Below are 13,557 nucleotides of genomic sequence, written 5' to 3'. Positions count from 1 at the left end.
AGCTTTGATATTAGCATTTACCGTATTAATGACGTTTAATGTTTTAGTTGCATGTTAGTGTGTCTAATTTCCCCCCACTGTTTTAATTTACATACTCATGGTAGAAATACTAAAATCCTTTTAGATCAAATTTTCAATCTCAACCATTATAAATCTCTCATTCACAAAACCCTAATTCACGGTTACAATGCTCAAGAACACATCACCATTCATAAAACTACAATACAAATATACCATTACCAACATGTACTAACCAAACTTATCGGTAGCCAAATAAGTTGGTAGCATAAATTTTGTACCAATTATAATTGGTACGATACAAAGTTTAACGAAAAAATGTTTGGTATTGTACCAATTCCACCCTAAGATTTGGTGATTGGACTAATCAAATTGGTATTGAAAGATGTGGAATAATATATATAATGGTAAAAAGATTGCCCTTGGGCCTAGGGTTCTTGGGGTCTCAATGATATTTAATATTATTTGTATATTAATTTTGAAATTTGACTGTTATTTAATTAGTAAATATGTTAATTGTTAACAAACTGTTAGACAGTTCATTTCGATTTTGAACAAGTGTGTATGTTGTGATTGATTAATTGCCAATATGAAGCCTATAAATACATCACCAATCAAATTTAAGGGTTAGACAAACACTCACATATTCTTCTTATACTTTCGGATTCTACATCATTGAAATGAAGGGAACTTAGTGAATTGCGTCGGAATCAAGATCATATCTTGATTATAGATTGTTGTATCCTCTAGATAGATCCTTATCCGGGGAATTTCTATCTTAGGACACTGTCACTTCACAAGGCTCACCCTCTACACAAATTCAAGTTTGTAATATGTTGTAATCTACACTCAAGTATGTTTTTCTTGTGAATTGATTCTTGTATATTGCATATAATTCAAATTCATTTGTATTATTTCTATTATTTTTGGTTATTAGTGTTATAACATTAGGTTGTATTTGTTACATGAGAATGGACAAAAGTTCATGGACCATTTTTGTTATAATGGCAGAGTCCCCAATCCTTTTCAAATCAAACATAGTCAACCCGTTCTACTTTATCTTGTCCAACTTACAAAATGGGTGCTTAGCATAATAACATATAACATATCATGGAGATTTGGTATACAAGATAGTATTGTGGTCTAAAATGCATTGAAGCACCAACGGCAAAGTTGAAGCGTACCATGGGAAATATGTCGGTATACAAATAACTAAAATAACGATAAAAGCTAATTACCAAATAATAAAAGTATTTATCATATCGAATGATAAAACAAAACATTAAAACTTAGTTAGTCTCAAAAATTATGTTTAAAAGTTAAAGGTATATAAATGACATTTTGTAGTATTTGAAGTCTAAAGTCGGTGTAAAGAACTAACGATGGACTCATGAACATTTAACTAGTAAGGACCAAAAAGGAAAGAAGATAAGTGTCAATAAAATACATAACGTTAAAATAATTAATTGACATAAATAGGGATTAAAATAAAAATTAATTATTTTAACAGTTTACACATGCACTCGTTGTTTTACTCTTATATCTACATATATCATCCCAACCAAGACTTGAACCCTCACTTTTTTACCGATAGACACCTATCGGACAAATCGTGATACCGCTAGGCTAATACTCATTTAGTTTAAAATGATAATCAACTAATATAATCGGTAGATGTTGGGAGCTACATGGAGCACTCCACATAATGTTAGGGAAATTGAATATTTAGAAAAATTATTTTTTACATTTCGACGTTATGTCCGTTATGTCCACGCATGCACGCGCATACACCTATGTATGTATATTTGTTAAAGATAAGTATAACTTCCGTCCATTTTCTCAGTCAAAGAACTGATTCTATTGCACCTTAATGTTCGATTTCTGTGTTTTTTTTATTTCCATCAGAGGTTTATTTTTTGATTTTTTAAACCTAAATCTTCAATAGCCGATTATTTCTCTATTTTGTTTTTGTTACTGAAACTTTTGATTCCAAATGTAATAGCTTCCACCACAATTACAATTTATTGTCTAGATTTGTGAGTATTTGAGATTTTCTGTGAATGCAATAAGATTCCATTCCATCACAGCGAACGAAGTTTCAGCGAATGAAATTAGATTTGTTTGTATTAAATTAGATTTTCTTGAATATTTGAGTTTTAGTTTCTGTTCTAATTGTTTGTTATGTTATATTTTTTGGTAGATGGATGCTAATGTCATATCAGATATTGTTCAAAATGAGAATTTCTATAGAATCACCCAAGTTGTTGTTGCAAGCGATGCAATAACAAATGATAATGAAGTTGATGCAAATGAAGCATTTGAAGAATATGGCATAGAAGAAGAAGATGATGAAGACGTCTTTGACAACAACTTTCAAGTTTCTTCAACTTTTACAATTATAGAAGAAACAAATATGACCACCAACAACAATTGGATTGTGACACAATTGGCGAGCAAAAATGATTTTACACAAGAGTTAGGGAAAGATTCTTTCAAGGATAAAAAGCTTATTAGAGCTATCAAGCTTTATAGTATTAGGACACATAAACAGTTTGAGGTTGTTGAGACACGTCCAACTTTATGGACCATAAGATGCAAGTTACATTTACAATCCGGTTGCAAATGGCAAGTGCGTGCAATCAAATGAAAACGAAGTGGATATTTTGAAATTACAAAGTACATCGGTCCACATACTTGTTTACATGATAATATTTCTCAAGACCATCCAAATCTAGATGGAAGCTTGATAGCCCAAGAAACCAACATCTTATTAAGGAGCAACCTTCGATTAGTATTCCTGCTTTGAGAGCCGAAATAGTCGATAAATTTGGTTATATTCCTTCATACAAAAAGGTTTGGACCGGAGAACAGAAGGCGATTGAACAAGTGTTTGGCAATTGGGAAAAATCTTATTCTGCTTTACCCAAATTTCTATGCGCAATTCAAAAATTCAATCTGGGGACTATAGTCAAGTGGTTAGTTTCAAGCTCAACCAATGAAGAACCCATGAAATTTAGACGTGTTTTTTGGGCTTTTGCCCCTTCTATTAAGGGGCTTGTACGGCCGGTGATTAGCATTGATGGCACACATTTGTATGGTAAATACAAGGGAACGATGATGATTGCAATGAGAGTTGATGGTAATAATCAGATTTTGCCACTAGCATTTGCAATTGTAGAAAATGAATGATATGATATTTGGAATTGGTTTCTTTCTTATATCAAGATTCATGTGGTAAAAGAACGTGAAGGTATTTGTTTAATTTTTGATCGTCATCTTGGAATCCTAAAGAAGTCAATCAACATGGATCACCATGGTTAAAGCCACGTGGTTTTCATAGGTATTGTTTATAACACACATTATGTTTATTTATTTTTTTTAAAACTTTATAACTTACATTATTGTTGTTTATTTTATAGGTATTGTTTACGTCATTTTATCAACAACTTTTATGAGAAGTTTCGTAATTCAGAATTGAAAGGTCTAGCTTATCGTGCCGGGAGTCAAAATCAAGTTCGAAAATTCAACTCAACCATGGAAGAAATTGGGAAGCTAAATCCACAAGCTAGACAATGGCTAGAGAGTCATCCGCTTGATAGATGGGCACTTGCACATGATGGTGGGAGGAGATATGGGTTGCTCACAACAAATTTGTCGGAGATTTTGAATAGTGTCCTTAAAGGTGCCCGTTTTTTACCAATCACGGCTTGTGTCCAACTTACTTTCTATAGATTGGAAAATTCAACTCAACCATGGAAGAAATTGGGAAGCTAAATCCACAAGCTAGACAATGGCTAGAGAGTCATCCGCTTGATAGATGGGCACTTGCACATGATGGTGGGAGGAGATATGGGTTGCTCACAACAAATTTGTCGGAGATTTTTAATAGTGTCCTTAAAGGTGCCCGTTTTTTACCAATCACGGCTTGTGTCCAACTTACTTTCTATAGATTGGTGCATTATTTTGAGGTGAGACACCCTTTAGGAATTAGTTCACGAGCTAATGGAGATGCATATACCCCTAATGTTCTTGTCAAACAAGTAGCTTTGATGTCAAAAGCAAATGCACATTCCTTGAGATCTTTTAATCGAGAGAAAGGTATACTTAAGTTGATAACTCAAAGAGGAAGAAATGTGCATGTAGTTAATTTGGAACAAAAAACTTGCACATATGATAAGTGCGAAGTGTTTAAATATCCTTGTTCTCATGTCTTGAGTGCATGTGTCAAACTTTCTTTAAATAGTTGTCAATATGTTGATAAATGTTACTCAAGTGTCAAATATTGTGATACTTATTTTCCCCACTTCCTCATGAAGCGTATTGGCTACAATCATTGTTTAAATAATTGCTTCCACATTTAGAGCTCTTATGGAATAAAAAAAGTCGTCCCCGCTCAACAAGACTTCGAAATGGAATGGACATTAAAAGAAGGAAGAAAAGTGAACCTTTGTGGAATTTGTAAGCAAAGTGGTCACAATCGAAAAAAATGTCCGTCTAAACCAAGGTAAATTAAGACATTCAATATTTTTTTGGTTCATTTGTATAACTTTATATCTTATTTTTTATATTTTATAATTATTATTATTATTATTTTGCAAATAGTGGTTATCGAATCAAAGTTATTTGGAATGTTTCTTATTTTCTTTTGTTTTTTGTAACAAACGATTGTTGGGTTTGTACTTAAAATATTTTACTTATGAATTTTTTTAGTTTAAGATGATGTTTGTTGGTTTAAATTTAAAAAGTTATTGGTTAATCTAAATTTTAAAAGTTGTTTCTTGGTTTTTATAAGAAGATTTGTTAGTTATAATGATGTTTGTAAAAAACAATTAATAAACATTAAAAGCAAAAAAAAAAAAGCAAAAAAAAGGATTATATTAAATAAATAAATAATTAGTTACAGTGAAAGTTTAGAATACATATAAAATGGTTTTATTTTGTGCTCCATGTGGTATGAAAGAAGGAAAAAGAAAGGAGCATTAAAAATAAAATAATATACTAAATAACCCTATATGGTAAATATGTTTAAAAATATACTTATTGGGTAAATAAGTTTTCAATAACATCTATATGGTCAAAAACTCGATATTTTGATAAGGAATTAAGGAAAGGATTTTAGAGAATGGATTCTACAAGCTTACAAAAATATTCGGTCGAGAAAAGTAACGGTCTTCAAGGTATAGTTTAATGGATATTGATTTCAATAAATAGAGAAAGTGATATACGAATCAACAATAACTCAAAAGAAGACGAAATTGTTTGAAAAGGGGAAGAAACGACATAATATCAAATGATGGTACATGAATCATATTTATATTTTGAAAGAGATGTATGTTTTCTAAAAAGGGATTAAAGTCAATGCATGAAAGAAGTTTATTTTATTTTATTTTATCTTTATCTATTTTTTCAAGAAGGGTTATACGGTGTCGATGGAATTGTCACATGTGGCTAGTTTCGTTCTCTCAGTAATGTTAGACCGGTGGACAAGGATGATTGGTTGAAGTTAAACACTATAAGAAGGAAGAGAAAATATTTGTGAAAAAGCAAATATAGAATCAAAGAATATAAACAAAAGAACAAATGGTACATTTGTATATGATGGTTTTCCACCTTCAGTTGCAAACAAGTACACAAGTTGACATGAAGAAATCACAAAACAAAGGTACAATCACAAAGCAAGAAGTGACTCAAGCCTAGATTAAGGGGTATTTTGAAATGTAATTTATATTTTGGATTAATATTGTAATTTTATATGTTAGTTAGAAGGTATGGACAAAAGTAACTTCTAGCAAGTTCCTGCAGTTATTCCAACCACCAAGATGAAAAATTGCAATTGTTAAAGAAGAAGGATGCATAGGTTCAAACAAACCTAGCACATTAGCAACAACTTCACCTCTCTTTTGACCTTTCATTTATAACACTCAAGATCTTTCACACTTGTTCAGATGAAAAAGAAAAAAAAAACATTTAAAGGATCAGATGACTTAGGTGGTGTTTGTTTTGGAAGACGTAAAACGTCTTCTGTCTTTTTCATGTCTACAAAGTGTTGACCAAAAGTCTTTTTTCATGTCTTTAGTCTTCATATAAAAATTGTTTGTTTTTTAAAATCTTCTATAAAAAATGGTAGGTTGGTTTTGGTGTTGATGGTGGTGGAGGGGTGGCGTAGATAGGAGTGGGGTGAGTGGCGATGGTGGCGGTGGTGGCGGCAGCGATAGTAGCAACAGTTGTGGTGGTAGTGCTGTGGCGGTGGTAATGTTGGTAGTGGCGGTGACAGCAGTGACGGTGGCATTGGCGGCGGCGACAGTGGAGGTAGTGGTTGTGGTTGAAAAAAAAAATATCACGTTATGATTAAAACCTAGAAAATGTCTTCCAAACATGGAAGATATTTTTTTGTCTTTCGGAAAAAGATATCAAAAAGACTTTTTTCTATGTATTATGTCTTCCGAAAAACAATTAGTCTTTTTCTTAAATGTCTTTCCTTGGGTAGACATAATAAGAGGTGAAAGACCTTTTGGCAAAAAAACAAACACCAATGGTTTCAAACAAAGATGCTAACAACCAAGACTAGACAACAACATCAGCTCGATCCCAAAGCAAAGCTCTACTTTCATTTTCAGTGATTCAACAAAATGTCTCCTATAGGCCAAGAGATTCAACAAACAATCGTCTGTTGACTGTTCAGTGAACTTCTTGCTACAGATCAGAGTATGAAAAAAATATACTTATAATTCCCTCGTTCAAAAAATCTCCACAAGATTAGTTAGTAATAAAGGAGAGTAGAACAACAAACAACTTACAGAGCAATAACGAAAACGCTTTTAAGTACACGAACAACTTCAGGTCTTCTACTGCAAATTGATCAGGTCTTCTACTGAGAATTGATCGAAACAAACAATTCTTATACACCCAATAACATAGAATAGCAACCACAAACCAGATCTACAGATACATAAGAAGATCTGAACCAAGAAACTATTCCCAAAATTGAGATGTTACTAGAAATCACTGATCTAACATACAACACGAAGAAAAAACTCTCAAGACTCGATAGAAAAAAAAAAACACGAGATCTCCACAGATCTGTAACAGATCGGGAAGAACAAGTCATAAATTAGGGTTTTCAAAAAACTCGATTGTAAGACTTAAAAGTAAAAAGAAAGCAAGAAGTGACTCGATGGGTATGTTGAAATGTAATCTACATTTTGGATTAATATATGGTAATTTCATATGCTTGTTATAGAAGTTATGGACAGAATATGGTCTCCAATTCTTCATGATAATGAATATAAAGGAAGACCATGAAGTTTCATGGAACCTTCCTTATAGCTTCTTTTGTGAGTTCGTGAATTTGATTATGGAAAAAGTAACAAAAAAATGTATTTATTACAAGAGAGTGTGAGGTACAAGTGTTATGGCACAGATTCCAAAATATTGAATTGTTTTTGGAGAATAAGAGCTTAATTCTTGTACAACAAAGCAACAGTCCCAATTACACTCCTGTTTTTTTATCGTATCATACAATATAATATTTTGTATATTACGGATTTAAAGTTGTATGTTTGAAAAATAAATATAACCTATTGTTTCTTAGGTCCACATATGATAACTTTACTCTTCTGAATATTTTTTACCTTATGCAGCTAAAGTTGTAAAGTTGTAATGGTAAAATTAGATGTTTGAATTAATGTATTACTTGATATTAGTTTTCTGGTATGGATACATTAACCAGAAACAAAATTTATATATGGTCGACAAGCTATTTTATAACATCATGAATTTTTATAAACAATAAATAGACAAAAACTGTTCACCTTTTATTGCTTTATTGATGCACTCAAAATCATGGAAACGATAATAATTATTATTATGCTTAAAACTACTTATCAAATTTTTCAAAAATAAATTTTTTATTTTTCTACTATAGTGAATTTTTGGACAACATATTTCATGTACAACAATATACCATGAGCATATGTCGATATATTAACGCTAATTGTGGGATATCAAAAAAAATAATAAGTTGAAGATGATCAAATAGAATGCAACATAAGAAGATGAAGATTTTGAAGATTAAAACCAATCGAGATTTAGTAATTAAAAAGTAAGATGTTTGATTTTTAGGAACAAAGTCAATCATGTGGTTTTTGGTCAAAAAAATAAAATAAATTAAGGTTGTAACAAAAGACAAAGGAGTACAAGGCTCCTTTATTCAAAGAAGGGTAGTATCGTCTTTTGTCAAAAAACATGGATGGGAATTGTTTCTAACCTTAATAAAGGAAGCAATCGTATAAGAGTATTAGGTTATAACCCGTGTAACGGTGACAACTTAAAACAAAATAAATAATAAATACTTAACAAATTGCTATAAAATAATAGACAACAAAAATTCAAATCTAGGATAAATAAATACTAAGAAGTCAAAAACTAAATAATATTTTGATTGTAAACTAATACGAAAATGAAAGTTTAATGGTACGAATGGCATTAAGATAATAATAAAAATGCTATAATTGGCATACAATCGCTATATTATCATTGAGATGAAACTAAATGTTATAATCGAGATTAACATGAAAGTTGAATATTGGAGTTGAAAAAAAGTAAAATGCTATAATCGACATTAACATGGAATTTGAATGTGATCATCGGAAAAAGAATGGAAGTAAAGTGTTATAATCGACATTAAAATGAAAGTTGAATGGTAGAATTGAAAAAAAAATTGAAAGTAAAATGCTACAATCTCACACGACTGAAAGTTGAATACTATAATTAAAAAAATAAGTAAAATGCTATAATTGAGAATAACTTGAAAGTTGATTGTTATAATTGGGAAAATATAGAAACTAAACCGCTATAGTAACATTAAAATGAAAGTTTAACATTATAATCAACATTAAAATGAAAGTTGAATGCTATACTTGAAATAATATAAAAGTTCAACACTATAAATAATGCTAATATTAAAAAAAATGTTAAAGAAGTTACTTTCATTTTTTGTTTTTACCACAAACGCACAAACAGCCACAAACAAACACACACACACATAGTGCAAGATTACCAAAATCACGTTAATAGGAATCGTATTGACTTCTGAAATTGTGTTGAAATATATCATCTCTTCCTAAACTGATTGTCTGATTTTTAGGGATTGATATAAAATGTAATTTAAATTGATTACCTTATTTATTGGGATTGATTTGATATTCCATATTCCACCGAATTAAATTTGAAAGTTGCTGATTTATTTGTTGATTTACATATTTACAAAGATTAAGAAGATACAAAGAGGTTAAAAATTAAAAAACCAAAATAACCTTATAAAAATTAAAATCGTAGCATTAAATATATGTCAATGAAATTATTCTATCATCAATGAAATTATTCAATAAAGGTTATGACATATGATTCATTCTTAAAGTACATTGCTATAACCGACATGAAGGACAGGGAACTTGCATATTTTTTTAAAAGATATTATCAGTTTCGATTACTTGAGATGACGATATATATTCAGCTATCGAATTTTTACAAATGAATGAATTCAGATTGCTAACCTTGTGTAGTTGTTCTTTTCCTGGAGGATGAATATGCAGCAAAGGATCAGAAAATCAACGATTGAATAACTTATGTTACCAAATATGTTATCAACTGAAGAAGCATACGGTTTGTTAAGCTTTCTCTGAAGCCGAATGGTGAAGCCTACCGTTTGTTAAGCTTTATCCGAAGCAGAATGGTGAAGATAATAAAAGCGTAAAGAATGAAAAGTGGTATATATTTCGATATGCATTTATTTGGTGCTGATTTTTTGGGATTTATTGACTGGATATTAATTAGCTTCCATTATAATAAACAATCTTCCATATTTTATTGGATTGGATATGAACAAATTTGAATTTTGAAATTATTATTTCTGCATATTATTTTCAATTATTATTTGCAAATCTTTCATCTATATTTCCGGTTTTTGAATGTACTGGATTTGAATTGTTCTGTGCAGATTATTTGGGGGGGGCAGAAACGTAATTGTAGATGAAGAAAAGAAGCGGGAAAAGACGATTTTGGAGGGCTGGGAGATTGACACGTGGACATATTCTACTTATTTATTAGGATAGGGGATAATGATGAAAAGATCACTCTTTAGCATGTGCCAATTGCCATGGTAAGATGATGATGACGTTTTATCTTGAAAACAAAAGCTTAAAGTGGTGTTTCCAAATACGAAAAGCTTTTCAATCTATTTGCCTTTAAACACCAACTTTGTTAAATTATTATGAAAACCTTTGTAAATTGAATTATTTAGTAGAGATTTGAAATATAATCTACAGAATACAAATAAAACCTAAACGTATTTGGATGAAATATAATTTCTAATGGGAAGCTTAAAGGATTAAAAGTCGTTAAAGGAGGATATGTACTATCAATTCAAGTACATACCAATTATAGTTATGGGCTTAGACACCTAATCCAAAAGTCTCCTATTTGGGTAAGTCTAATAACTATAGTTGCAAGTATAACTTAAAAAATTGACTAGCAAAGTTTAGCTACCAAAAGCCGTTGTCGAACTCTAATCTTATCAGTAACGCGTCCTTTAGATAAGGGATCAAATATTTCTCTGTTCTACAAGATATCCTATGTACATGAGACATGGATTATAATCATTCTCTCTGTCCAAGTTCTGTTTCCCGATTTCCGATTTATGAGGATTGACAAAAGACTACAATTGAACACATCAACTTAGTCCACGCGTGGCCAAGTGTTTTAGTTATCATCACTAAATCATCGAGGGGACCACATATATCTCTTTTATCCCTCTTAGGGTAAAAGGAACGGATAAACTTCGACTCATATGCTTGCTTAATTTACTCATCAAATCACACACAACAATATGTTTTATAAAACCAAGTTACTGGTGCGTTTACATATTTCCAATGCGCAACCGACTCGTAAACTACAACTCATATGTCTTCATTTCAAGAATATAAGATATTATCGTCTCACAATCACACGTTATAAAATCCATGAAGTGATTCAAATGAGCGTGAGTTTAATCCAATACTCAAATCCCTATTTCAGGAGTACTCATGAACACTGTAGCAACCATTTGCCATGTCTAAGCACTTAGTTAGTCTTACAGTCGAATTCATGACAGTCTTAATTCACTACTTACTTCCAAAGTATGACCGACTGCGGATGTTTGAATAACCTAGTTATTCGAGAAGTAAAACATGCGAAATGAAACACAAGAATAATCTAATTCAATATGGTCTCAACACTTTTGAATATAAATAAAAAACCTTTTTATTTAATCACCATATTAATTATACTTTTATTCTTTGTTTAATGTTTCGACTAATCAACTCAATACTTGAATTAACAACAATAGTTATCCCATGCTCCAAGCATGCACACTATGTTTATCTATGGTCATTCCTTTGTGAAATAGATCAATTAAGCACATTTCCAATGACGCTCATTTCACAATTCCAAATCCTTATCACAAGTGTAAGAATACCAAATTTTTGTCACTACTAAAATGTCTTAGATTCTAAACTATCATGCAATAGTCCTTTTGTAATGTCAAGGCACCAAAGTCACAAAGACTATGCCAATTACAAAGCATTCTATTGGAGATTGTTACAATATAATTCCTCGAAGCGATGTCTCACATTCAAGGCACATTCCTTGAACATCCTTCTTGCATGAAGTTTCTAACTTACACTTAGATTATCAATATCCAACTCTCACTATGGAAACATTTCCATAATTGCCATATGACTATCCATTCTTAATAGAATCCTATCTATTCAGAACTATATCAATATGGTCCATCCATTACAATACCTCCAGCTGCCCCCATACAACCAATCTTTTGGTTGATCCTTAGAGCGTCCATGACAATTATTTAATAACTTCAATCAAACGTTGTTCCAGTCCTTTTTCCCTCTTAATGTGCTAGGCATTTGGAAAAACAAAACTATTATAGCATATGTGATCAATCCTATATCTCAAACATAATGTCATACATAAAGACATGATACTTTATCAGTCTCTTGCTATAATATTTCCATATATAGAATTTCCAATGTTGAATCATTTCAACATTATATTCATATATGTCTATGACTAAGTTCAGTTAAAATTTCAATCTAAACTTTTAGATTCGAAATGAAGCATTAATTATTCTACATTAAGTCTTTTTATAGCGAAACAACTTTTCAAAACTTTGCACTTTGCAAATTTGTAACTTTTTTTCCCACAAATAACATTGCCTACTTTTTAATACTCAATATAATAATTATGCTCCCATTATCATAATAATTATATTCTCACTAGCATAACCATTATGCTCCTATTAGTACAACACTTGTACTCCCACTAGCTTTTACATGTATTCAGATATCAGCTGGACGTCTAGAAATTAATACTTGTTGACTTTCTTACTAAAGTTCATATTTCTGATACGTGGTGCTTCGATAAGTCTTAGACTATACTTCTCAAGCTTATACACCTTTCATTAAATAACTTATGTGTGTGTCTAAACCTTTCAGAACTTACAACAAGTTCTAAATGTTCAAACCATTTGCCAATTCTCACGATTCGAACTATGAAAAGGGATGCTATAATCATACTCGAATTTGAGAAAGCAAATTTCATAACCGCTAAATCTAATGACATTAATCCTTTAAAATCTACTAGTGAAAGCGTTTCCTCACAATCATTTTCATGAACTAGAGAGAAACCTCTTACCACTTAGATTTTATGGTGTATGTGGTCCTATCCATGTGAATCTGTCATTTCCAACCACTATCATGAGACAAGGTTTATGACAAATCCAAACTCATATGGACCGAACTTACTTAATCTTAATTTCTTGCCATCTGGTAGCTTATGGGCCTACCATTGCTTTCAAGTTATTTAGCAGCTCACCCAAAAAGATCAATGTACCTTCACTGATCAAGGTGCTTTTCCTTTATACAATCAAATGAGAACTCATAGGACTCACATGCATAGTTAACATAACTGGAATAACATAGAAACAAGAATATATCAACATGATAGGTTCTCAACCTTAGGTCGCGTGCTAGTGATAACTAAAAGGTTCATTCTTGATTAGTTCTTGAAACTATTCAAGACCACTTAAGACTCCCACTGGCCTCTTGACACATAAGATTCTCTGTCAAGGAACATTTCTTGACAACCATATATTCAAGAGTTAGTGTGGGATCTTCTCAAGACAACACTTCATATAATTGGTCTTAGTTAGTCTTTGTTTTATCCAAAACATCACAACTACCAATTTCTAATGTGCAAGAGTAAGAAAACATTTCTACACCACAATTCATGAGGTGTTACAAACCTACTTAGAACTTGTCACTCAAGGTACAACTTAGAGTAACTTAGAGTATGACTCTTAGTGTCAATTTTGAAATGAAGTATGACTCATCTTCTTGATTTAACCATTTCAACAATTCCCGATTCCTCTTCTTAGCCATACAAGTGCACTAAGGTGTCCTTAGAGGATCAATTGTGACATGGTTC

General features: G+C 31.4%; 1 long non-coding RNA gene across 1 annotated transcript; it reads right to left on the bottom strand.

Annotated features, from left to right (window-relative positions):
- Positions 1-6,554: 6,554 nt before the first annotated feature.
- Positions 6,555-7,388, bottom strand: LOC145164614 (uncharacterized). Its single transcript, XR_013739841.1, has 2 exons — positions 6,816-7,388; positions 6,555-6,711 (listed from the first exon to the last, which is right to left on the bottom strand). It is a non-coding gene; the product is annotated as an uncharacterized LOC145164614 (long non-coding RNA).
- Between the last annotated feature and the right edge of the window lie 6,169 nt (positions 7,389-13,557).

The sequence above is a fragment of the Lactuca virosa genome, chromosome 1, assembly GCF_052849685.1.
Source record: "Lactuca virosa cultivar CGN04683 chromosome 1, Lactuca_virosa_CGN04683_v6, whole genome shotgun sequence".
NCBI lineage: Eukaryota > Viridiplantae > Streptophyta > Magnoliopsida > Asterales > Asteraceae > Lactuca > Lactuca virosa.
This window is presented reverse-complemented; position numbering and strand designations above follow the sequence as displayed.